Below are 27,390 nucleotides of genomic sequence, written 5' to 3'. Positions count from 1 at the left end.
ATACTTAAATATGTGCTTAATTGGAGGCACCTGTAAAAGGTACAGTTGATTTCTTAATGCTCACTCTTATCCAGTAAATTTGCAAGCTGTATCAGTGGAATAGAGCCCATTGCAGGTTTTCAGGACAGGAGCAAAACAATTGCAAAGCTTGCCTGAATTTAGGCAACAAAACCAGGGCAAAACTACCACTTTGGACCTGTGCTCTTGGATGGGTGCTGTTGCTTGTTGTGTTAGTCATTTCTTTGCTTGGTTGAGTTGAGCAGAGTTAATGTTTATGTTTATTCTGCTGCTGTACAGCTAAATTCAGTCATTTGACAACTTTCATTGCAAAGCAAGTTGTTGTGATTGTGTTTCAGCTTTTGAAATGTAGCTGTTTCTGCTGTACAGCTTAATAACTGCTTGGAGGACAGAAAGTTTTTCCATTTTCCTTCCGGAAACAGTTGCTCAGTTTGCTGGAAGGAAAATGCATGATGAAATCAGATGCTTCTAATTGCTCCTTGTTTCAGGAGCTTCTACTGAACACTGAAAATCAACCTTAATGCATGAGTAAGCCCGATGAACAGATACATTTTAAAAACATTGACTCAAAATAAATTTCTCTTGGAAGCAGAATAATTGTTGAGTAACTCTCGTGGGAGAGAGATACGAATTTCTTGTAGGCTTTTTTGAACAATAGGACTTCAGAGAGGCTCAGTGAAAAGAAAGAAAGAAAGGTGCCCTTAATCTTCTAATGCAGCATCGTTTGTTCCCTTTTGCCATTAGGGCATCTGCCTCATTAGCATTAACAAGATTTCCTACAGTCTTCAGGGAGACAAATACCTTCCAAGAAATGCCTGTAAAGAAAAAGAATTGTCCTAGTGTCATAGGCTAGAGCATATACAAGCCATAAATCCTCAAGTAACATCACAGTTCCTGAAGCATTTTCTTTGGAAAGAAAAGGAAAACAAATGCTCTACAGCAAATTCATAGGTAACTTGAAAGAAGCAGTTAGAAGAAATTAATAGTGGTGATTAAGGTGACCTGTTGCAAGTGAAGGTGAGATTTTACAAGGGAAGACAGCCCTTTGATTGCTGGTAGGAGGCCCATGGGTTTCTGTCTCAGTGTCCCACCTCTGATAAGGCAGAAAGTAGCACCATGCAGCAGTTAAGGCAGCATGCCTTTTCTCACGGCCCTAGGTCCTGCCCAGCAGCTGGCAAAAGCACTTCGAAGTACCAAGTTTTATAGAACCCTGTGGAGGCTGGGAATAGAACTTGGGAAATGAAGACAGGGCAGAAGACTCAAAGGTTTTGCAGTATTTGGGTCCAGATATGTAAGACTGTAATTTTGTATGGCATCTAGTAGTTTTGGGTGCCTCTCATTTTAGTTGTCCAATCTGAAATGCTTTGCTGGTACTCATGACAAGTAGAGTTAAAAAATGACTGTAATAATAATTATCATCATTATATCAAAGAATCACAGTAACATCCAGGTTGGAAATAACCCTCAGGATCATCAAGTGAAACTTATAACGCTACTCTACAAGAATCACCTTAAGCATATCCCCAAGCACCACATTCAAATGATCCTTAAACACATGCAGGGGTGGTGACTCAACCACCTCCCTGGGGCAGCTCAGCTTGGTGGCAGTCTGTGACAGAGAGCCTGGAAGGTCTGGAGCTTTGGTTGTGCGGGACTGGGACAACCTCACTGTGTGAGGAGTCCTCTCTGCAGGACTCATGTGAAGTTAGAGTGTGGAGATTATTAAGGTGAATTTGTGTAATGCCACAGTCAGCAGTAACCTCACCCCCTGAACATACCACTTTGTCCTTCCTTTGAAACAAAAACTGAGAAGCAGCTAATTATATCCTGCTTCTAACGTTGTTTGAACTATAAAACAGAAGTAACCTATATATATATTCTGTGTGTTTTTCATTATTGCAATATCATAAAATGTAATTTCAACAACTTTTATAGCCCAACCAATCAATTTGGCTAATTATTGTAATGGAAACATACAGGCAGTATAAATATACAAGTTAAAGCATACTTGAGTTTTTCCTTTTTCCTCTAACACCCCCCTCAAGACTTAGTAAATCCAGTTAAAAGCAGGACACTAAGCCTGTTGTAACCTTGCCGTAACCCTTTATGCTTTGTTACAATGCCATCTGTGGGTTAGAAGATAATAAACTCTATTTCTATCAAGACTATGCAAAAATATTCTTCAAATAAGCTCTGGCTAAAGTCTATCTGGCATCTGCCTAACTAATTTCCTTTTATGTCTTAGATTTAAACCAAAGGTTTTGTCATGAGAGGTCTTGGGGAGTTAGTTATGAAGACATTGGCAGCCAGTCCCAGCAGTTAGTGTGAAGCAAATCGTATCTCAAAAAGTGACTGTTGTCATCCTGAGGAATGTCAGGAGATGTAAGAAATATGAAACAACCAAGCCAAAAAAAAAAAAAAAGATCCAAACCCTTTTCATGTTTAAAGCAGGCTTTACAGATAGGGATGTTTTCTTTTACTTCTTTTTTCCATGCGCAGTCAGAGTTTTGGAGCTAAAAGAAACTTCTAATTCTTGAAGTGCTGGTTTAGTTCTGGAGCCTATATATGGGAGAGATGATTGTCAATAGGAAATGTTTGATATGAGGCACATGACAAATACCCCACTGCTAAGACAGGCAGAGCTGGCCTATATGGAGTTTGCAGTTAAACTTCACCATTAAAAAAGCAGCATGTTGTGCTTTTGTGGCCTGCTAGCAAGGCAGTTTGCATCATTTCACAGCTACATTATGAAGGGAAAATTTCAGAGGGGTGATTGAAAGGTGATCATGTTCAAAATCTTCAGACATTAGTAATACAGTTTATTTAATGGGTTTTTTACTGCAGCTGCCCAAGTGTTGTCCTGAACCCAGTAGATGATGTTTGAACTGGTTGCAAGGAGTCCAATGGAGGGCTAGGAAGATGATGAAGGGGCTGGAGCACTGCCATCTGAGGAGAAGCTGAGGGACCTGGGGCTTTTTGGTCTGGTGAAGAGACTTAGAGGTGATCCAGTCAATGTTTATAAATACCTGAGGGCTGGAGGCCTAGAGGGAGGGGACAAACTCTTCTCAGTTGCGCCCTGTGATAGGACAAGGGGCCATGGATGCTAACTACAGCACAGGAAATTCCACCTCAACATGAGGAAGATCTTCTTTACTGTAAGGGTTATGGAGTGCTGAAACAGGCTGCCCAGACAGGTTGTGGAGTCTCCTTTCTGGAGACTTTCAAGACCTTCCTGGATGTGTTTGTGTGCAACCTACACTGGATTCTGTGGTCTGCTCTGGCAGAGGGGCTGGATTCGATGATCTGCAGAGGTCCCTTCCAGCCTTTAACATCTCGTGGTCCTGTGAGCATACCTGCATCTCCTGGAGAGCTTGCCAAACATTCAGTAACATGGATTTCTGTGAAACTGTTGTTGCACATTGTCAAAACAAATTGATGTAATTTAGGTGTATCCTGTTTGTGCCATTTGTTGCAAAATCATTTTTTGTGGGTTCAGTTTTTAAGCAGAACTATTGGATGATCCTAATAATAATAATGAAAATCTCTGGAGGAGTTTAAGAGAAAAGCAAGGATGTGTTTGTCCCAGTGGATTTCTAGTGATGGTGCGGTTTGTGATATTCAGTTCTCCCAGAATGAGAATTTATTTAATCCTATGTCCTGAACTGTCACAGCTACAGGCTGAAGCCTGTGTGATGCCTTTCCTGAAAGATGCTTTTGTAGTCTCTTTATGCCTTAGATTTAAGCCAAAGGGTTTGTAGCAAGGTGTGCTAGTTTGAGGCTAGCTGGAAGGTTTTGGTGAGAAGAATTAGTTTATAGGCTGTGAAAAGGAAACAGTGGTGATGGCTACTGCACTCATAGGCTTGCTGAGATGGATAAAAACAAGAACACAAACATTGATAACAGAGTTGCTCTCTGGCTATGGCTGCCTGCACTTTCCCCCCTAACCTGCTGTCTGTGTAACTAATCCTGGTTTCTAACCAACTCACCTTGAACGTAAGGCAAAGTCTGGAATAAGGTAGAGGGGTGGAAGGGTGGTCTGGAACCCCTCCTGGGGACTCAGGTTTCTGGGAGGGCTGTTGTGTTTCATTATTACTTTTTAACTTGTGTATTTCTGTCTATATCTGTATATATTGTAAATACCTGCTTGTATATTGTGCTAAGCTGTAAATATAAAGCTTCATCTTAATTTTCAGCATGGCTGAGTCTACTCTGGGTGATTTCATGAGAGCTGGGGGGGTGGGTAGCACCCAAACCATCCTGTGAAGGATCTTGGTGAGTTAGTTATGAAGACCTTAGCAGTCAGTTCCAGCAGTTCTGAACTCCAAACTCGGGATAAGTAATGATGCTAGATCCAGCTTGTGTCAATAGTCAGATCAATGCTTGCAGCAGAGTGTTTTGCTGCCCATGACAATCCTTTGGTACTCACTCTGATTTTCATGCCTTCTCTGCAACCAAAGTGGTCCTAGGTGACTGTGAGTTCTGATGATAAATTTGGGCATCTTCGTGCCCCAGCTGCAGTGCTGAGGTTGTTGGACAGTGGCTGTTGCCACAGAACAGTCATTATCCCTCCTGGTTGGGTGCCTGTTCTACATCCACCCCACAGCACAAGAGCTTATGTTTTATGGTGCACTGTTCAGGAGTTAATGGAGCTTCCTGTGGTTACAAGCAGCCTCAAAAGATCAGGCTGTTCTTCTCACTTTGGCCTCTATGGATAGCTTAGTAGGGCATCATAATAATTTTGTGTCCTCTTTCATGCTTTATACTGGCCTCTAAATTTCCTCTTCATTGATCTGTTTCAGAGGTCACAGTAATTTGCACATGATCTACAGCAGAGAAGATGAGAAAGGGAGGAAGAGGGAAAGCCACAGATTAAAATATCTTGCTTAGAACAACTGCTTCTGAAGTCTATATATCTTTTTGGTGGATTTCCACATTATAAGTATCTTTTAGTCTCTCTGTTATAGTTTCTGTCACAGCACAACAGTTCAGGAGTTCAAAGCCTGGTATCTCTTCTCTCTCTGCTCACTTGGAGAATCATTTCTTTGTAGTGAAGTAAGTTCATGTTGCTTTCCTGGTGAAGTTACTTCCGCTCCAGGTGAACTTCCACCTCTTGTGGAAGCAGTCCATACGCTTACAGGGTATTCCTCTGTGAAGCTATGGTTATGTGATGGGAAGACATAACAACATGAGACCTATTCTCTCACAGTTTTCACTACTATAGCCATTACTGATTAAGATTATCTTCTTTTTCATGTGTGAGGGAAGATAACCAATGCCAATGGTTTCTGAACATGTAATGAGAGCAGTACCTGGGACAACAGTGCTTCAGTCTGGTATCTGGACAGCAGGACCTGGGGTTTTGTTTGCTTGTTTTAGCTCCTTAGGTTTCCTGCACCCTGCTCATCTGTCTGAACTTGATGTACCATAATATGGAGACTGAATGAGGCGCTTAGTGCCATGGTTTAGTTAATTAGAAGGTGTTAGGTGATAGGTTGGACTCGATGATCTCAAAGGTCTTTTTCCAACCTGGTTGATTGTGTGATAAGTAATGAGCTGTGTTGCCTAGTGGAGTGCAGGAGGTGGTGGTTGTTCCTTTTCTCATGATGCAAAGACAGCTGATGCGAGTAGTTAAATCTGCCTTTTAGGACATTGAGAGCTTCTCTCTCTTTACTCTTTTATTCAGAGATTTTGTGAAACCAAATAGAAATTTTGTCAAGAGACATGAGCTGCCTCTGAGAAGAGTGGTGTCCCCATAGCTGTGGGACTAAAAGGGCCGAGGGAAGAACCATCACCTCATGTTTTGCACTGAACTAATTAGGTGCAGTATAATAAGCAATGGTGGTGGTGGGCTGAAGGAAGCTACCAGAAGAAACAGCATCTTTTGTATGGCTGCTGGTTGAGCAAGACAGTAATTGGATGTGGGGAAAGCATTTGGCTACAGCAGTAACAGAAAAGGCAGCACTGTCTGTGTTGCTTGAGCCAAGTGCTGAAATGCTTCTCTTCAGTACAGATGTTATCCCAGCTGGGCCCATTCCAGGATGGGAAGTTGTAAAGTATGTGGCTACATGCTGAGATTGTTCAATAGTACAACTGCTGTGGAGTGCAGCAGTGAACTACTTCTGTGTTGGGATATTCAGTGACCACAGGGAAGACTTTGACTAGGATATAAGATTTTCAGGTTAGATTATGTGCATAAAACCATAAGGGAAGTTCATAAGGGAAAACGTTTTGGATAGGGCTACCTGTGAGACAACCTCTGCGTTGACATAACTGTAGAACTGCACTCCCCCATCAGCTGGAGGAGGGATAGTCACGACTCTGTTACAGCAATCAGATGCTCTTGTGTGGAATCTGTGCCAGTGTGCATCGTGCTCATGAGGGGGAGTAGGCAGCCCCCCCCCTCAGCATGTGCCTGGGACAACTGACATGGCATCCAGGGACAAGGAGCCTAAATCTTTCCTGGGGCCTGTGTGCCTCCATTTCAGCAGTGCTGGTCCTCTCCCTGCTGAGGGAGAATGGAATTGCAGAAACTCTGTGATACAGCCAATCTCTGAGCCTGTTTTCCTAGCACTGCTGATTCCTCCTTGGATACTTCAAGTGACATGGATTTCTTGCCTGGGACCTGCTGGTCTGGATGTTGAACCTTGCTTCTGGCCAAAATTCATGTCCAAATTTCTCAGTATCACAGTATCACCAAGGTTGGAAGAGACCTCACAGATCATCAAGTCCAACCCTTTACCACAGTGCCCAAGGCTAGACCATGGCACCAAGTGCCACATCCAACCTTGCCTTGAACTGCCCCAGGGACGACGACTCCACCACCTCCCCAGGCAGCCCATTCCAGTGCCTAATGACTCTCTCAGTGAAGAACTTTCTCCTCACCTCGAGCCGAAATTTCCCCTGGCGCAGCCTGAGGCTGTGTCCTCTTGTTCTGGAGCTGGCCACCTGAGAGAAGAGAGCAACCTCCTCCTGGCCACAACCACCCTTCAGGTAGTTGTAGACAGCAATAAGGTCACCCCTGAGCCTCCTCTTCTCCAGGCTAAACAACCCCAGCTCCCTAAGCCTCTCCTCGTAGGGCTTGTGCTCGAGGCCTCTCACCAGCCTCGTCGCCCTTCTCTGGACACGCTCAAGCATCTCAGTGTCCTTCCCAAACTGGGGGGCCCAGAACTGAACGCAGTACTCGAGGTGTGGTCCGACCAGTGCAGAGTACAGGGGCAGAATGACCTCCCTGCTCCTGCTGACCACACCACTCCTGATGCAGGCCAGGATGCCACTGGCTCTCCTGGCCACCTGGGCACACTGCTGGCTCATGTTCAGGCGGGTATCAATCAGTACCCCCAGATCCCTCTCTGTCTGGCTGCTCTCCAGCCACTCCGACCCCAGCCTGTATCTCTGCATGGGGTTGTTGTGGCCAAAGTGCAGCACCCTGCACTTTGAGCTATTGAACCCCATCCCATTGGCCTCTGCCCATCTGTCCAGGCGGTCAAGGTCCCGCTGCAGAGCCCTTCTGCCCTCCAGCTCAGTCACATCTGCCCCCAGCTTAGTGTCATCTGCAAACTTGCTGATGACTGACTCGATGCCCTCATCCAGATCATCTATGAAGATGTTAAAGAGGATGGGGCCCAGCACTGATCCCTGAGGGACACCACTAGTGACTTTCCTACATTCCAGTTTAGCTTTAGCCACAGCAGACTCCTTGTGTCTCAAGGTATTCTCTAGGTCTTCTGGAATTGGGCTCAAATGTGTGCTGATATTGATTAACTGCAGATTTCTAAATCTTTGTTCTCTGCAACTCAAAGCTTACAAGATAGTGAACACTGTGATCCAAGAATTTTAGAAACCCTTGGTTTTTTTTAAATTGCATTCTTAAAAAAAACATCATGCTGCTCTAGTTGACTTAAATCAGCAGTCACTAAAATTTTCATGTCCATTTCTTCATGCCAAGTGGTGTAGAAGATAGTTCAAGGAAAGATCTTAGCTCTCTGTTGTCAGTGTGATGGCATCACCCTAAAACAACCAATGGTGGGAGCATTAGGTTGTGTTTGTTTGATTTAAGCATTGAAATTCAATTCTAACATCTGTTGTGTCATGTTTAGCTTTTAAACTAAACTGTCAGTACAATTAATGTTACAAGTGCAGTAGGGTGATTACAGAATTATTGTTCCCCAAGATGCATGATTTATGGTGTTTTTAGTGCTGTGTTGTGCTGATTGTAACAGGAGAAGCCGGGCAGAGAAGAGATGTGCAGAGGAAGGAGCACAATAGACTTGTTAATCAAGAGAGCTTAAAGAGAATGGAGAAGGAATAGAATCATAGAATCAATCAGGTTGGAAGAGACCTCCAAGATCATCCAGTCCAACCTAGCACCCAGCCCTAGCCAAACAACTAGACCATGGCACCAAGTGCTTCATCCAGTCTTTTCTTGAACATCTCCAGGGATGGAAATTATTATTCCCCTTACTAACATCTGCTATTTTAATGCCCAGTCACTGTAAATAGGGGCTGGCTTTTCTGACATGTAGGTGAAAAGGGAAGTGAGAGGGATTTGTAGAAGTACTCAGCACTCTTAGCTTCGTATGCACCCAAGTGCAGTTTTAGTAGGAAGTAGAAGTTTTAATAGCAGCAACAAGCAAGATGTTACCAAAAGACTTCTATGGAGAGAACAACTGTTCTGGGGTAAGGTGTGGGAAGCAGTAGTGGCCTGCTCCTGGAAATACTCACATTACTAAAGTATCTTAATTGTTGGACATATTTTATTTGTTTATTTACTTTCTTTTGTAGACAGTGCAAAAATGGGAGAGAAAGTCCTAGAGAATTGTCTTAAACCAATCACAATAAAGGGAAGACCTGAGGTTCCAAGGGAGTGACTGGTCTGTATGTAGTAGCGTGTAGCAAACACAATTAGGTACGAACGTGAAGTGTTTACTGCTTGCCAGCTTAGCCTCCAGGTTTGTCAGGCAGGATTTGCCCTTCGTGAAGCTATGCTGATTGTACCACATCACCTCTTCTCTGTTCTCCTGTCTCAGTAGTGCCCTCCAGGAGGATCTGCTCGCTGATCTTGCCCGGCACAGAGGTAAGATTGGCCTGGAGTTCCCTGGCTCCTCCTTCCTACCTTTTTTGAAAATGGGAGTTACAGTGCTGAATTCTGTGCTGTTTGTGACTTACCTGTATACAGGAGCAATGAAGATTTCTGAGAAAGACTGAGACGTTTTAGTGACTAGCCAGTTTTTACAGAGTGCTGGCAATATACTCCAATAGCAACTTTATTCTTTTCCCTTGCTAAAGCAATGACACATTCTGGTATTGTGGAACATCATTATATGTTTGACATTTAGCCTTTCTCATCTTCAGAAATTCTATTGCATCCAATAACACACATCAGGATGGGGTGGTGGGAGGGAAAGCTTGCAACACTGGCAGTGACAAAGAAAGCAATTATTTGTATTTGGTTTGTATCTCTGTGCCATACAATGTAGCTGAATGTTCACTTAATTTTATAAGTTTCCAGCTGGCACTCTGGGCAACTGAACAAATCTTGTAAAAATGAATGAATGGGATCTAAACCAAACCCAGACACTGGAGTTTATGACAATCATATAAAAAGAAGAAAAACAAACCCAAACCCAACTCCCCCCCCACCCCAAGCAAACAAATCAACAAACTCCCAAAACCAAACCGAAAACATAAACCACCAAACAAACCGTAAATCTTGGGGGGACAGATAAATGTCATTGTATAATCTGTCCCTGGTAAGAGGACAGGAAACTGAATTAGGTGAACTTACAATAAAAGTGATGTAAAGCAGAGCTGTGAAAAACTCTGACAATTAGGGACCTAGAAACCTATTTACTGTGGACAGTAAACAACTTTTGTGTAGTAATTACTTATGGAGTAATTATGCATTGTGCTGAGCCAATGGTCTTCAAAGCATTTGAGAGTACTAATTAAAGCTGCTCTCATCCCTGTGAAGTTAAGTAGTAGCAGTCAAGTGTTGATTGCTCTAGGGCAGGCCCTGGAGGTAGTGGAGGTCTAAATGCTTTTAGATGGCTAAAATGAGACGGTAGAGCCACGCACTGCTTTGACTTAGTCCAATACTTCCACGTGGTCTGTCCACTAGAGTTATTTGGAAATCCTAGCCAGTTTGTATCAGTATTGTACAGTTTATGATGTACTTGCAGGAACTTCCAGTTTCCAAATTCTGCAGTATCTTTTAATGGACAGACTGTGAATTTCAGTAGCTTTGAACAGGTTTTCCTGCCGTAGCACCAGCTAACACTGAGGCATTACGTGTTACATGGGATTGCATGTCGTGCTGAGATACCAAAAGGATTGATTCCACTAACCAGATCTCCTTTAACTACCCATTCCTGCTTTTTGCCTCGAACAGGATCAGGTAGTGACAGGACTAGGCGGGGATGGCGCAAAGCTGGATTCAGATTGGATGTGAGCAGGAAGTTCTTCGGCATGAGTGGTGAGACCATGGAATAGGTTGCCCAGGGAGGTGGTTGAGGCCCCATCCCTGGAGGTGTTTAAGGCTAGGCTGGATGAGGCTGTGGGCAGCCTGATCTAGGTTTGGGTGTCCCTGGGCATGGCAGGGGCGTTGGAACTGGATGATCCTTGTGGTCCCTTCCAGCCCTGACTGATTCTGTACGCAGATGATTTTACACAAGAGATGTGCCAGAAGGATATGGCCAAGGGTGAGAGATTGAAGAGTTGGAATGCTTTCTGTGGTAAGAAACCAATTGCTTTGGATTGATGTAACATCTGATCCACAACTAGTTCAGTATGTGTAAAATGAAGGACAGCCTAATTATTAGAAGGTACTGAAAATGATCCTTAAATATTATCTTGGTCTTCCAAGGCAGGGCCTAAGCAAATGACAATTTTTCCATCTGGAATTTGCACAAAAGTGTCGCACAAAACATTCAGATAAAACTTCAGTAGAGTATTTTTGGTAGGGATGAAATGAGACAAGCCCAGGAATGATTTTTCTTCCTTTTGTCTGGTGCAATATAAGAAGGTAGAACAGGGAAATCTATAAGAGATCTGCAAGGTATTCACACATCCATTTACTCTGTGGTACTTTGGTGACACAGAGAATCTCCTCTACATAAATCTGGGCTGGCAAATCTGATCCACTCTGTGATCACATGGCCTGAGATTTTACAGTCTTTACAATTTTGATACTTATCTATTTTTACTATTAAAAGATTTTCCCTAATATTAACACATTGCCTCTTCTTACATTTGATGTTCATTGCTCTCTGTCTTGATTCCAGAGTATTGAGGTGGTGTTTTATTCCTCTTTTACTTTTCTGTATGTTTTAAAACTGTTCTCATGTCTCCCTTGAGCCTTCTCCAACCTGAGCAATGCAGATTCTAACATTTTTTTCCCTCATGGGCACACTATTCTTAAGCTTGTCCATGTTTCCTTATGGTTCTTGTTTACTCTGAGGATCTTGTTCTGCCCTTTTTTTTGCCACTGACAAAAATGTGTACTTTGTAGAGTTTGTTCACAGTCTCTTGATTGTGACCAAGACATACACAAGCTACTGTTCTCAAAGCTATTTGCTTGGACTTCAGTATTTTTTTCTTGCTTTCAGGATGTGCTACATGCAGAGCAGTTTTCTTCAAAGGTTACATTTGCATTATCAGCAAAGAATATGGAAAGCTGCACAATTTTGGTTGATTACAAACTACAGATTCTCTAACGGGCACTGTAATTCTAATTGCATCTTCCTGGGTTCTTCCATAAAGTTTACCAGCTCATTTGCACAACCATGCTCAGCTGCAGAAAGCTATGGCTCCATCAGAGCCTGCAGCAGCTTCCTCTTCTCTTTGTCTGGAGCATCTGTTATGATAGAATAGTAAACAATTTATCTTTCTGAATAATTTCAAATAATTCATGCAGTGTAATTCACTCCAAGGAAATCTTAGACAGCACACACATGCCTTTTGTTCTCCTGCTGCTTCCTACTCTTAAGGATATGTCTGATTGTTGTGTGTGATGCTAAATGGAATCGATTAACCAAATGGAACAGGAGCTTGTCTCCTGGAGCACTGCATCCAGTTCTGGAGCCCTCAGCACAAGAAGGGCAGGGAACTGTTGGAGAGAGTCCAGAGGAGGCCACGAAGGTGAGGGCTGGAGCACCTCTTCTATGGAGACAGGCTGAGACAGTTGGGGGTGTTCAACCTGGAGAAGACTCCAGGGAAACCTTAGTCCAGCCTTCCAGTACCCTAAGTGTGTGTGTGGCTCCCAGAGAGCTGGGGAGGGACTTTTGACAAGGGCTTGCATAGACAAGATGAGGGGCAATGGCTTTGGGATGGAAGAGGGGAGATTTAGACTGGGGATTAGAAAGAAATTCTTTAGAGTGAGGATGGTGAGACACTGGAACAGGTTCCCCAGGGAGGTTGTGGATGCCTTGGAGGTGTTCAAGGCCAGGCTGGATGAGACCTTGAGCAACGTGGTCTAGTGGGAAGTGTCCCTACCCATGGTAGAGGTTTGGAGTTAGATCTGTGATTCTACGAGTGATGGTGCAGAGTGGCTGACCTTTAGTGATACTAAACCCAAATATTCTCAGTAACATAAAATTTCTTTTAAATTCAGTTTTCAGTGAATGGGGGAAAAGGAAAGGAACGTTTTTTCTCTTTGTACATGAATACTTAATCCCTAAGGAAACAAAACCTTCTGTGAGGCTAGGAGCATCAGTGGCTTCTGTCCTGTTAGCTGGGGCAAGAATGCCATTGTTGTTGGACTCCCACCCAAGAGTATGCTTAAGTATATGCAAGTTATTGCTAATCATAGAATTGCTTTGGTTGGAAATGACCTTTTGGATCACTGAATCTAATCATCAACCTACAATAATAATAGTGATATTTTAATAAGACCTCCTTATAATCTATTCAATTAAACATTAATAAGGAGTAATGGGTTTAAACTGGAAAAGGGGAGATTCAAACTAGATGCTAGGAAAGGGTTCTTTCCAGTGAGGGTGCTGAGACACTGGCACAGGTTGCCCAGGAAGGTTGTGGCTGCTCCCTCCCTGGAGGTGTTCAAGGCCAGGTTGGATGAGGCCTTGAGCAACCTGTTCTAGTGGGAGGTGTCTCTGACTATGGTGGGGGGTTGGAACTGGATGATCTTTGAGGCCCCATCCGACCTAAACCATTCTGTGATCCTATGAACACATCACTTCAAGAGGAAAACAAGTTATCTGTTTTTGAGGCCTCCTGACAGATCAAGCTGATACTAGAGATTCAAGACAGGGACTCTGACCAATTTTCTATATTCAGCTTACTTTGAGAGATTAAATTGAAACTTCTATTGCATTGGTTATGGAGATTTGGAAAGAATTTCTGTCCTGCCTTATCTCTAGAGATACATGCTTTGAATGACCCCTCACTAACAGTCTGTGTGGAAATAAGTGTTTTTATCCTGGGAGGTTTCTGTCTCTCCTGTCATCTCATCGTTGCTTCATAAACCTTAAGTGATATCTTTATGTGTAGTGGGACTTGGGAGTTGCAGCCTGACAGAAATGAAATGTTTCTCCTTATTTTGCCTCAGGGAGAACTTGTAGGTAACTTATCTCTACCTTCAGACACAGTTATTCATCTCCTGGCAGCTCTGAGGGTTTTCTGGGAGAAGTCAGATGCTACTTCTGCAGGAGCTGGGACTGCTCACATGAGCCAGTGCCACTACCTCAGAGCAGGAGTGTGAGTAGTTTTCTCCATGTAATACAGAAGAGAGTTTATATAGATAATTGCAGATGCTGCTAAAGCAAGAAAATATCATAACCTCACCCTGTGAAGTTGGATGGAGTCACCATCCCTGGAGATGTTCAAAAGGAGTCTGGATGAGGCATTTAGTGCAGTGGTTCAGTTAATTAGAATAGTTAGGTGATAAGTTGGGCTCAATGATCCTAGAGGTCTTTTCCAACCTTGTTAATTCTGTGTCTCTGTGATTTTTTTTTTTTCTTCTAAGATTCTGTGGTATTTTTAATCAAAGCAATGAAGTGAAACTAAGAAAATGTCTTGTAATATTTTGAATCTTTTTTTATTCAGTCAGGAGGATCCATGCAATTTTTCTGTGCCATCTTTACTCTGCTAGTACAGATTCTTCTCTAAAATTTGAGGTTCAGGTATTTGCTCACTTTTGATCAACTTAAGCCCTTACACTTTCTTGGTTCTCCTGCAAGGCACTTAGAACGAGCTCCTTTACTGGAACTCATATTGACACACGTGCCAAAGCCTATGCTCTTCACTGCCTTGGCCATATGTACTCTGTGAAGCTCTTCAAGGTAATACTTTGCAAGCTTGCCTGTGTATCTTATATTTAGATGCATAAAATATGTTCTAATGACCCTTGCTTTAGAAATTCTGCTGTATTTCATAGAAACTCAAGGTGCACTTAAAGATGCTTAAGGTCATAAACCACCGATTTAGTCTTTTAACTGAGCTGTTCAAACATTGAACCATAGAAACACAGAATGTCAGGGGCTGGAAGGGACCTCGAAAGATCATCTGATTCAGTCTCCCAGGAGTGTTTTAGCTCTTCACTCTGAGGAGTTTTTACAGAGTGGACTGGGCTGAGCACATCAAAATAAGTTGTTTGCCTTGGGGCTGTAACCATAGATCAATGATTATTTTTCTCAGTGCATTACCAAAATTATCCTTGAAACACACTCAAATCTTTTGATAGAAAGGTTCATGTTAAATCAGCTTGTACATTTTAAAATCCTACAGCTTTTTGATCTTTTTTTCTTCCTCAGTTTTCTGATTCTTGACATAGCAGTTTCAGACTGGAACTTGCAAAGTGCTGAGCACTGTGTTCCCTGTCAAGCCAACCTCTTAATCATGCTCTGAAAAATGCTGCCAGATTGGAGCTAAATCTTTGCACATCCCCTGTATTTCTCCAGCTGGTGTCTTTTTCATTGCTGTGGAAGGATGCATGTGTTCCTAAGACACTGAGCTTGGGCTGAGGGGGATTCAAAGTCCAGTTTGATCTGCAGTCTCCTTTAGTCATGGCTTGATTTAAAAACCAGAGCTGATAAATATTTTGACTTTTTGATTTTGAGCTCTTGGGGTGACATTTAATTCTTAGCCATATCAGAACATTAAGACTTTATTTTCAGATCTTATGGTGCTGTGTAAATTGGTTATCACTTGCAGGGCAGACATTTAACCCTTGGGCTGACTTGAATTAGGGCTCCTACTAACCAGTGTTGGAGCAGAGATGTCTCAGGAGGGCTGCTTCTTACTGTCTCTGTGCAGCACTGTGTAATTGCATGACAAACGGTAGTGGTGCTTCAGACAGATTTTATTCAAAGCCTTGTTCTTCCAGAGCTGTAAAAGAAGGTTGAATTGCAGATTGTCTTTACACATGTTCATTTCAGGAAGGCAAAGTTTAGACCTTTTGAAGGATGAATTAAAATAATGAGCATTCATTATGTCTGCGTTTTACAGTGCTAGTTTCCAGCATCTGCTTGAGCTGGCACAGAGTTAAGTTGGAGGCCTGTAGTCAATGGTGTTCCCCAGGGATCAGTATAGGATCCAGTTTTGTTCAATATCTGTATGAACGATCTAGATGAAGGCACTGAGTGCACCCTCAGCAAGTTTGCTGATGATACAAAACTGGTGGGGGGTGGCTGACACCTGTCAGGTTGTGCTGCCACCCAGCATGACCTGGGCAGGCTGGAGAGCTGGACGAAAGCTAACCACATGTAAGGACAAGTACAGAGTCCTGCAGCTGGGGAGGAATAACAATATGCAGCAGTAAAGGCTAGGAGCTGCGCTGCTGGAAAGCAGCTCTGTGGAGAAAGATCTTGGAGTCCTAGTGGACAGCAAGTTCTGAATGGGCCAGCAGTGTGGCCAAGAGACCCAGTGGCATCCTGGGGTGCATCACGAAAAGTGTGGCCAGCAGGCCTAGGGAGGTTCTTCTCCCCCTCTACTCTGTCCCAGTGAGACCACACCTGGAATACTGTGTCCAGTTTTGGGCTGCCCAGTTCAAGAGAGACAGGGATCTGCTGGAAAGAGTCCAGCCGAGAGCCATAAGGCTGACTGGAGAACTTGAGCATCTCCACTATGGAGATAGAGTGAGAGCCCTGGGGCTGTTTAGTCTGGAGAAGACTGAGAGGAGATCTGATCAACATGTACAGATATCTGAGGGGTGGGTGTCAAGTGGATGGGGCAAATCTCTTTTTGCTGGTCAGCAGCAATAAGAAAAGGATCAAAGGCTGCAAATAGAAACATAGAAGGTTTCACCTCAACATGAGAAGAAACTTCTTTACAGTGAGGGTGACAGAGCCCTGGAGCAGGCTGCCCACAGAGGTTGTGAAGTCATCTTCTCTGAAGACTTTCAAAACCTGCCTGGATGCATTTATGTGTGAAGTACCCCAGGGGATCCTGCCTTGGCAGGGAGGTTGGACTTGATCTCTGGAGGTCCCTTCCAACCTCTAAGGTTCTGTGGTGCTGTGTGAAAGTATATCTCGACTTTACCTTTGTTAGTAATTTTCATAACTGCAGGGTGCCATTTATTATTTTTCTTGCAGTTGTATATTACCTCTACAGTTCTTCCCAGCTAGGCTTCATATTGCTCCTTTCTCATTCATTTCATTAAACACTAAATCAATGAACTTTAAGCACTCCCAGGTTAGTAATGTGGCAAAGTACAAATCTGTTAAGCACCCAGGGAGTAGAGCTACCACCTATCTCTTCCAAGAGAAGTTATAACATGCCACACAATTAATTATGTGGAATTTGAATACATATAATTTCTGTGAACTGCAAAATGGAGCTATTAGTAGGAAATATTTACACATCCATTATGAGAAGAAAAGTAATAGGTTTTTAAAGTTAAAAAACCTCTTAGCAGCCTCTGATGCAGCTTGCCTACAGCACCACCTGTGAAACATTTGTGCTTGTAAAGATGAGCTTGTGTCAACCATTCTGATAGCAGTGATAGGCTCTTGCTCTGTTGCCTACTTGTGTGTTAGCTTACCTACAGAGGAATTAGTCCATTCTTCTCAGGCTCTTCACAAGCTCTGCCTCCTTTTTCAAGGCTATCTCAGTTTAAGTTTAAATTTACCAGAGACTTAAAATATATATAGCTAACAGAACCAATACAATTATAGGATGCCTTCCCCTCTTATGGAAAGAAAGGGATTAGATGAAGAGGGGAAAAGGTAAAACACACCCAAATAAATAGTCTCACTTAGATTTGGAAGTTAAGAGAGAAAACTTTAACAACAAATAAGAGGTATTTGAGGTAGGGGAGATACAAACAGGTACAGGAAAGGAAAAACAAGATAGCAAAATATAGATATATAAGCAGATTGATGGCAAAGGGTTTGTTCAGCTCTTGGTAAAACAAAGAGCAGCAGGAACAAAAGGGGGGTGCTGGCAGGCAGGGAGACAGGGCAAGAAAGAGGGAAACAGAAGTTCCTCAGTTTTTATAGGGGGCCTGACAAGAGGTGGGAGTGGGTGAACCACTACACCTGGGGCCAGGTACAGCCCCACTCCTGGAAGGATTCAGGAGGACCTGGGGTCAGATTCAAGGCCACTCCCCCCCAGGAGGCTTAACCCTTTACAAAGGCCAAGAGGCAAAAATCTGCTTCTCATCCAAAGCAGTGTGCTGCTGACCTGATAATGGATGAGCAGAACTGAATTACCTTTCTGTTGGCTGCTCTTTCTGAAGACTCCTCTTCAGCACCAGCAAAAGCTGGTGACAGGAGGCCAAAGGCTATGCTGCGCCAGTACACCTGGCAGCAGGTACATCGCCACAAAAAACAACCCCAAAGCTTATGTCTGTAAATTACTGTGCTAATTTTAAGAGCCCTGTTTCAGCTTCTACACACGAGATGGTGCAGTCTTTTGGTGTTGTGCTTGATACTGTTGGGCATGTTTAAGCTGTTGTTCTCTTGGTATCATGCATATTTGTGCTTCTATGACTGGATAAAAGCAGGGGAAACTGATCCTAGAAGTATGATCTCGCCCTAGCTGGCTCACAGAGCTATTATTCTGCAGTATACTCTTTGTGGGCAGTATGTAAAAATGTGGTTCTAAATAACCATCAGAAGAGGTGGGACAAAGCTTGTGAACGATGTTGTGTTTTGAAAAGAGCTCCCTGTGGTTTCTCCTTAGCTGTTTGCCTGTGGTTTAGTTCATTCACAGACATTGTTAGAAGCATGTATAATATAGACATCCATAAATACCAATGTATAAGAAGGCAAGTTATTGAAATTATGAAAGAATTTCCGTTGAGATACATAAATTCTTCTGCAGATGACAAGTGGAAGGACTCTGTTGGGTTTTTCTGTCGTGTGCTGTAGTCTCTGTAGACATCCATCCTAAGGAGAAAAAGACTTTTTGTTTTGATGATCATAGAATCAGTCAGAGTTGGAAGGGACCGCAAGGGTCATCTATTTCCAACTCCCCTGCCATGGGCAAGGACACCCTACCCTAGATCAGGCTGGCCAGAGCCAGCCTGATGACCTTATGGACTTCCCAAACCAAAGGAATAATTGCTAAGTATTGTTATCCCATTTCTGTTTCAGTATATCCCAGGTTTTCTCTTACTTCAGTTTCTAGTAAGTCTCTTTTCATATATTTTTTTTTCCAGACAAAGTGTCTATAAATCATCTGAAAACAGCATAATGAAGGGCAGAGCTGCTTGTGACATCTCTCACTTGCGTATCCAATGGTTCTGTTGTATTTGCTTGTTATCATCTGTCACCAGACAATAACAGAATCATTCTGGAGATACTGATTGTATCACGTGTATCACGTGTGTGTGTGTCTGTTTTTCAAGGCTCTGGTTTGAGGTGGCAATTGCAAGAAGGGCTAAGATAATACATCTTTTATGGCCTCAATGATGTGGACTTTGCCACATGTGATTAAAATTCATGAGGTGGTGGGTTAGGAGATATTATAAGGTCCCTGCGCAGAAATGTTCTGTGCTGCAATATAATAAATAGAGCAGTATGTATCTAAAATTAACTGTTGTGCATGATTTGGCTATTTAATAACTTTTAAGTAGAAGTTCACAGAGCTGAGAGCAGCCTGATTTGAAAACTAACCCCGCCCTTTTAAAAATAGTCCTAAGTAGCTATAACTCTGCATGAGAATAATTGGCTCTGTCTTTAATAAATCCTTATAAAACTATAAAAGTCCAATGTTGAATGTACTGTGATAATATTTGTTGAATATATTTATTATTGTGGCAGTTTATGTGGTTAACAAGGATGAACCAGATGTAAATTGGTCATTAGCAGTAAAGTGCAGTATCATAGCTTTTATCCCCACTGCAGAGATGGGGTGAAAAACAGTCTCTTGCCCTCCTGAATCTCTTGATGTGATTGTTTTCTAAGTTTTATGTTTCCAAAACAATCTAGACTCCTTAGTCTAATTTCTCTCACACTGAGACTGATGGATCTTTTGTCAACCTCAGAGTATTAGTGGAGCATTCTAAGACCAGGAAAGAATCACCCACTAGAGACTTGATACTCAGAAGAGATTTCTCAGTGCACCCTGCCCCTAAACCCTTTCATGTACACATCTGTCACTCCAAAAGCCTACTTAGAGAATTTTCTAGGCTGGAGAGTCTCCATGCTGCTGATTTAAACTGGCTGGAAATGACAGGACATAAAGGATGCATTTAAATATATATCTGTACCACAGAAGCATGATGTTTAAAGTGCTGAGAATCACTCATCTTTGAAAATAACAAGAGATGGGAGGGTCTCCAGTATTATCTCTCATTTCCTGAGTGCTTCAGCAGTGTCTCACCTCTGCGTCAGTGCAGCAGTGTCTGCACCTTCTGATACGTGGCAGCAGTTTGCCTTTCTATCAGAATAGGACTCTTGCACGAAAGCAGTTCTCTGCTTCCCTTATATGCTGCTCTGGAAAGCTCCAGCCATTTCCTACCTCTTTTTCCCAGGGGAAACATTATTGCAGAAGAGTGAGGGTGATTTAAAGTAATTGATGGATCTCAGCTGCTCTTGAATATAGTCCTTCTGTGTCCAGTGGCTTTTCTGAGATGAATAGTCACCTAGAATGCAACTCAGTAGGCTGCCTTCAGGCAAATGTAGGCATTTGATCATATGATACAGAAGTTTTTAAATATCATTTACTTAAAGTTTTTATTTAATGTGTTCTGAAAGCCTAAACAAGTCTTGTTTTGGCATGCATGTTTTATCTGATCAACACAGCAAACTATGTGGCTATCAGATGTCAAGAAATGTCAGTTCTCTATATGTGATAAATAGCTTCAGTCCAGTATGTGTGACAGGCTTATAGCAGGAGAGGGAATAAAACTAAGCAACTTGTTAGATTATTTTAAGATGCTGCTAGGGCAGCTGAGCATGTTGTCCAGCTATAGCAGACCAGAACAGAGCCTGGCTTCCTGCTGCTATTTCAAGTTGTGTTTGTGTGCTGAGGTGGGACTGGACCACCAGCAGACATTGTCTGCTGTTCCTTTTTGTTCCCTTATGTGGTGTAGGATGAGCTTGCTTGGCTCAGCTATATTGCTGTCCTTTGCACCTTTGCAGGAGCAGTGAAGGTCATGGGAGGTCTCATCACTTTCTTTCATCCTATTCCTTCTTGACAGATGCTGGACTAAAGTTCACCTGGCTTTTCATGGACCCTAGGAGAGCAAAATGTGGAGCAACTCACAGAATTCAGACAACACCATGTACCTGGTAGGCAAAAGAAGAGTTCAGAAGTGCCAGCCTCTGTTAGTAGAGCTCTGCACTTTACAGCAACAGGAGCTACACAGAGCAGTTCAGTGTGTTCTGTACCATACACAAAAGCAATCTGGTATATGTCAGCCACTGACGAGTAGACACTTGCTATGTTAGTACAACACTGAGGCTGAAATTAGATCAGTGTCCTTATTGCCCCTAAAAGAGACTCATGTTGTCCTACTTTTTTCCCCTTAAGCTTTCTTTTTCAGTACACTTAACTAAGTTTTCACTTTTATAACTCTTTGCTGCTGTTAAAAGCCAGTCAAATGTGAGACATAGTGCAAGTACTTTGCCATTGAGGAGTAACATGATTAAAAGAACATAAGGTGTAAGAAGAAATAGTAGTGCATCTAGTAATAGTAGTGACACCTAAACATCTAGAAATGGTAGTGACAGGACAAGGGGTAATGGAGTTTAAACTGGCAGAAGGGAGATTCAAACAAGATGTTAGGAAGTGTTCAAGGCCAGGTTGGATGAGGCCTTGAGTGACCTGTTCTAGTGGGAGGGGTCCCTGCCTATGGCAGGGAGTTGGAACTGGATGATCTTTGAGGCCCCATCCAAACTAAACCATTATGATTCTACTTTCCCTGTAGGGGAAAGCGAAAACCAAACCAAACCCACCCCAAAACAACCACCACCAACCAAAAAACCCAACCCCAAAACATACACACATCTGCCAACAGAGGAGATTTGTGCCTGGAAATGTCCCTTAACCTCCCATGGACATCTCCCTTAAGTCTTTGCATGGAGTAATGGATTTCAGTTGATGCAGAACAACTTTTTTAATGGCATAATAGAATTTGTATCCATGCTTTCTTTTGCAGTTGAACTCATTTGAATGCAAAGTAGGAATCAAAGAAGTGGCCGTTGTGCAGAGGAAAGAACAAACAGAGCTTTAATCTTACTTGCATCACAGGTGTTTTGAGCTATTAATGATCAACAAGCCGTATTTGGCTCAGAGCAAAATGACATATTCGATGACATATGTCACAAGTCAGAATCTTCTGCTGTAGATTTCAAACCTTGGTTTTAAATACTGTCAGCATCTAGAATGAAAAAAAAGAGCAACTCATCACCATGCCAATTGAACAAAAACTGCTGTATGATTTAAATACCTATAGCTTCATCATTAGCCCAGTTTTTTTTGCTTTCAATTTTGCTAAGCATGACGTTGGTGATTAAACTGGCACATAATTATTAGCAACAGAGAGACTGTTGTCAGATCTCACAGTTTTCTGACCAGGTGCAGGCTGCTTGAATTCAGTTGGAGCCTGCCTGTCAGTTTTATGAACAATCCAGCAAAATAAGTGACTGATTTCCTGCTGTCATTGCAGAGGCAGTTTTCAGCAGATTGTCACAGTTTCTGAATAGTGTAATGAACATTCTGATGTTTGCAAAAGCAATTTTTTATATATAAACATGTGTATAACGTGTGAGTGTAAAAACATTAACAGTCTGATCCCTGTATCTGTCTCTCTGGTTCATGATCCATACCCTTTGACTGATATCCATTTATTTCATGCTGATGTCAGTCAAGCACTTTGTGATAATGCAGACAGAAGTGTGGTCTGCTAAATTAATCTGATGTGATGAGGACTTCAAAAGATGGAATGTCTTTGCTCTGTTCCTCCAGCACACTTTCATGTTCAGAACCTGGATGGCTGTTTTGCCAAGTGTTTATCCAGATCTCAGGTTTAGGCAGGATAATGTAGGCAGTGTGTCAAAAGAGCAAGAAGCTGTTGCATCAGCTCCTTGCACAAACACACTTGGTCTGAATTCTGAGCGTCTTTGGGGGGGCTTTAGTCTCATGTCTCTGCTGCTACTAGCTGAAATAAAGGCTCACTGACTGAATGGCTAGGTGCAGTAGCTTACTTTGTAGAGCAGGGAGAGACCTGGCTGATGCCTTCTGTTATTCCTGATAAGGAACTTGCTTGTGCTCGACTCTTTTCACAGTACATCTACCCTCTGTTTTTTTGTACTTACTGCTGCTTCAGTAATTTAGCATTGCTGCAGAAATCGCGATCAGAGTCTGGAGCCCTGTGGCCAGAGGCACAATGTGATGACAGGACAAATCCCTGGGCTCCGGCTCTAGCTGCTTTGAACACTGCCAGTGCTCACTTTGGATGGGTGCTGCAAGAGCCATACTCTGTGGTTGCAGCACCATGCTCAGGCAAATTGTAGAATCGTAGAATCATAGAATCAACCATGTTGGAAGAGACTGCCAAGATCATCCAGTCCAACCTAGCACCCAGCCCTAGGCAGTCAACCAGACCATGGCACTAACTGCCTCATCCAGTATTTTCTTCAACACCTCCAGGGACACCACCAATACCAATCACTCTCTCTGGCAAGGACTTCCTCCTAACATCCAGCCTAGACCTCCCCTGGCATAATTTGAGACTGTGTCCTCTTGTTCTGCTGCTGGTTGCCTGGGATAAGAAACCAACCCCCACCTGGCTATAGCCTCCCTTCAGATAATTGTAGATAGCAATGAAGTCACCCCTGAGCCTCCTCTTCTCCAGGCTGCACACCTCCAGCTCCCTCAGCCTCTCCTCACCTGGCTGTATTCCAGGCCCCTCACCAGCTTTGTTGCCCTTCTCTGGACACGTTCCAGTATCTCAACATCTCTCTTGAATTGAGTAGCCCAGAACTGGACACACAATCTCAGAAACATTCAGGTTGGAAAAGACCTTCAGGATCACCAAGTCCAAACATTACCCCTACTCCACAAGGTGCACCCTAAACCATATCCACAAGCACCACTTCCAGATGGTTTTTAAAGACATCCAGGTTTGGCCACTCCACCACCTCCCTGGGCAGCCCATTCCAATGCCTGACTGTTCTTGTTGTGAAGAAAGTTTTCTTAATACCCAGTCTAAACCTACCCAGTCTCAGCTTGAGGCCATTCCCTCTTGTTCTGTCACTATTTACCTGTGAGAAGAGACCAGCATCACAACTGAGATGTAGTAGGTGTTTCCACCTTTTGGTCTGGAGCTGCTTTGTGTCCACTCAGGTTGGATCAGAGAACCCTTTCTCTAGAGCATGGCAGCAGTGTGACCAAACAGCTAAGAGACGTCTCAAGCTGGTAACCTTGCTTTGGACAAACTGTTTTTAGAGAACATGGCTATGCTTTATTTTCATCAGTGTCCTCTGTTTTGCCACTCTCTCGCTGTAGTTTGCTCTGTAGTTTTGCTATCCCAGTCTAAATGCACGTATAGAATAAGCATCCAGTCTAAAGATACAGACTCCACTGAGAGGAGAAACATTTAGTCAATGTGCTTTTAAAGTGTTATTCTGCAGGATAAAGAGTTCCAGGTTGGAGAGGATAATTCATAAACACTGTTTTCCTCTTTCCATATATTGTACTGTAAATTTGTTAGTGGACTTGGCATTTCTACTCCTCCTTGAAAATATCCATCTGCTGTACCAGTATTTGAGCTGAATTGATGCCTGAAGCTTTCAAGTGCATCCTATTTGCCTGCGAGATAGAAACAGCTAACCAGAACCTCATATACAATAATTATACACTAACAAGCCTGTTTATTCATCTGCTTTCAGAATATGTGCCCTGTTACTCATAATGTTATAAACACAACAGTAAACAATGTAGAATGTTTTAAAAATAGGTCATAAAAGCAGTCTGATTTCACTTAATGCACTTGTACAACAGTAGGAGAGGGTCACTTTCTCCACTGCTGCACAGACCTGGCAAAGATGAGTAAGATTCTATACAGAAGCCAAGTCTTACAAGTGTTGAGGGAGAACATATTTGAACTGAAAAATATGGATTGAGATGTAAAGACAACTTTAAATAATGAAAAAAAGGGAGAGAAAAGTTAAAAAGTATATATTGATGAAATGGATGAATCTTCTAATAGCAATGACTTGGATTCTGGTGGATGTAGTTGTAAACCTCAATTTTGTTGTTCACTCTAACTTTTTGCTTCAAAACCAGGATTGCATTATTATTTTTTGTGATATTAACATAATACCACAATGTTTTAAATGCCATTACTGTTGGAAATTAAGACTTGCGTTGAAACAAGGTTTCCTTCCCTGATAGGAACAGGAAGCCTTTCTGGTAAGAGTGATTTTACTGAGCTGTAGCTCTTTGTGGGTCTCAGGTGTCTCTGCAAGCCCAAAAGAAATTGTCACAAATCCAGGATTTGCATCTGGGTCTGGAGCTGGGAGATTGGAAGTGAGAAGTGTGTAGGAATCACCATTCTAAAAGGGATACTTTGAGCATCTTGTTAAGCGTAGTAGAGGTCAGCTACAATTTCTGCTTCAACTCATCAACAACAAAAAGTTGAAAGAGCAAGCTGGTCTGGGAGCAGGGAGAGGTTTATACCTTCTGATGTTCTTCTAAATATTCATGTTAGTGGTGCTTCACAGTTTTTTTTCATGTAATATGTTTGCAGCCTCCCTCTGAAGTGGCAAAGAGCCTTGACTCTGATTTTACCAATGGAAATCTGAAAAACAGAGAAAGTAAACTTGTTTGGTTTAGATGCAGCATCTCACACAAGGGCACAAAATGGTGAAATGAGGAGCTAAGATCAGCTGTCCTAAACTCCAGGTAACCGAGCTGTCTTGTTTCCCTGGGAAACTGTTGGATCTGCCCTTTGGTTCTAATTCATTCACATTACAGCTAATAATATCCACCACTAATGTAGCAGCATCTCCTGGCCTACAGTAAGAAGACTGGCTCTAGAGAAACCTAAACACCTTAAAAATCTTGGAAGAGGTTGCCCTGGCTTATGAAGCCTTGTGTCCTTCACATAGATGGCTAATCCTCAATAGATATCAATGAAGGTGGTGAAGGAGAAGTGTTGCTTTATTAGAACAATAATCTAAGCTGTGTGATCCTGTTTTCTTGAATTCTGCCTGAAGCTGGAGGATGACAATATCCAAGTTAGCCTCTCTAAAGTCAGTGAAGAGGTGAACCTTTAACTTGAATGGTCCTGATTATCTGCAGAGATGTGTCTACCTTTGTTCATGTGGCCTTTAGTGATCACTGCATGGCTGGGAACAAGGCTTCTGCAGCACAGACATCTCAGTGGCTGAGTTAGGTGTCTGCATAAGTTCTGATGGTAGTGATATGTCCTTCCTTTCCCTTGTGTCTTCTGTAGTGCTCTCAAGAATGCCTATGGGGAAGGTTGCAGCAGTGTAACACTGTGTTGGAGACATTCACAAACAGTCAAAATACTTTGATGTGTCTTCTTTGAGAATTCAAAAATTCAGGTTTCTGATTCTCCTGTCCTCAGGGGTCCATAAATAGCAAGCATGCTGATATCCTATCTTCTGGGAACACAAACATTGCACCTTGCCACAGTGCCTGCATTACACTGTTTGTCAAATGGCAGAAAGTGAAGGGAAAGCCTTGCATGTGCCTGAGCAGAAAGAAGAAAACCTTAATTTGTGTGTTCCTGGGCTTCTGATTGCTGACCAACATCATCTTCCTCATACTACTGGATTTTCTTTCCAAAGGTTACTTAATATGCTCAAAGAAAACCTATGAATCCTTTAAACCAAGTGCTGAAAAAACATGCTGGGTGGTGGAGGAAAAGCAGCTAACTCTTGAGATGGTCACTCATATTTTTATTTCAAGGTTAGCATTATAAACAGGAAGCTTTGGTAATTTCTTGTCTAACATACCTATCTTTGTTAAAGTTTCTTCTCTTGTTGTAAGGGAAGGGGGAAGGCATGGGGAGGTTTGCCATTGACTTGAACGGTTTTAAAGGATCTTCTCTTCCATTTGCTCCAAGGAAGAGATCAAACATAAACCATACACCTGCTTTTACTGGCTAGAGCTAAAACACAGGAGGAGCTGTACCAGAAAGAGGAAGGGGCAACTTTGCAGGCACACATGCCTGCTGCAAGCCAGAATCCATTCCTGACCTGCTTCACTTAACACTGAGTTTTGAAGAGATGACAGGAGCAGTACTGCATTTCTATGTCAACCAGTCAAGGCTAAGTTTGCTCTTTCCAGTGGTACCTTTCTGAGAGGTAGGGCAATAATCACAGGGGTTATCAGAGGTGTATTTTCTTCTCACTTTACACCAAAGGAAAAAAAAACCAATTAGAAAAGATTTTTTTTCCCCAAACAAAAAGGCAAGTGGTAATTTTTCTAAAAGACACCATCAAATAAACAAGAAATTCAATTTAGTTTTTATCTCTAAATGCCAGAAAGCAAGGGAGGTTCCATTTGGGTCAAATGTATGAACTCCCTGACTGGCACAACAAACAGAGATATTCGATGGATTTGTAATTTACCCTAGAAACTGACTGGTCTAATTGAAAATAATGGTGTCTGACTGTGCAGGGTCAGTGAGTTGCCCTTTGTTAATGCACAGCTAACCAAGATCTACCGTGCACAGATGCTGGAAAACCAATTAGCTATTCTAAGAAGCTTTGGTAGATAAAATGTCCCAATTAATTACACAAAATATGTGTATAGGCTTATTTCTGTAAATTCCTGTTTGAAAATGATCACTAATAGTTCTGAATGAACTCAATTAGTTGCTGTGTATCCCAGTAGGGTTTATTTTCTGGAGCCAGATATAATTTGAATATCATTTGATGTGTGAATCCTTAGGAAAGAGCACAACTGTGCCTATAAACTGATGTCAAATATATTTCT

At 42.5% G+C, this 27,390-nt stretch overlaps 1 protein-coding gene across 2 annotated transcripts in view; it reads left to right on the top strand.

Annotated features, from left to right (window-relative positions):
- STK31 (serine/threonine kinase 31) overlaps window positions 1-27,390 on the top strand; it is a 109,096-nt gene that overhangs the window by 80,011 nt on the left and 1,695 nt on the right. For both annotated transcript variants that reach the window (XM_064166958.1, XM_064166957.1), the window contains 2 exons: window positions 20,618-20,708; window positions 25,172-25,326. The gene's annotated coding sequence lies outside the window, so the exon portion shown is untranslated. The remainder of the gene's footprint in view (window positions 1-20,617; window positions 20,709-25,171; window positions 25,327-27,390) is intronic.

Source organism: Pogoniulus pusillus, chromosome 28 (assembly GCF_015220805.1).
Source record: "Pogoniulus pusillus isolate bPogPus1 chromosome 28, bPogPus1.pri, whole genome shotgun sequence".
Lineage (NCBI taxonomy): Eukaryota > Metazoa > Chordata > Aves > Piciformes > Lybiidae > Pogoniulus > Pogoniulus pusillus.
This window is presented reverse-complemented; position numbering and strand designations above follow the sequence as displayed.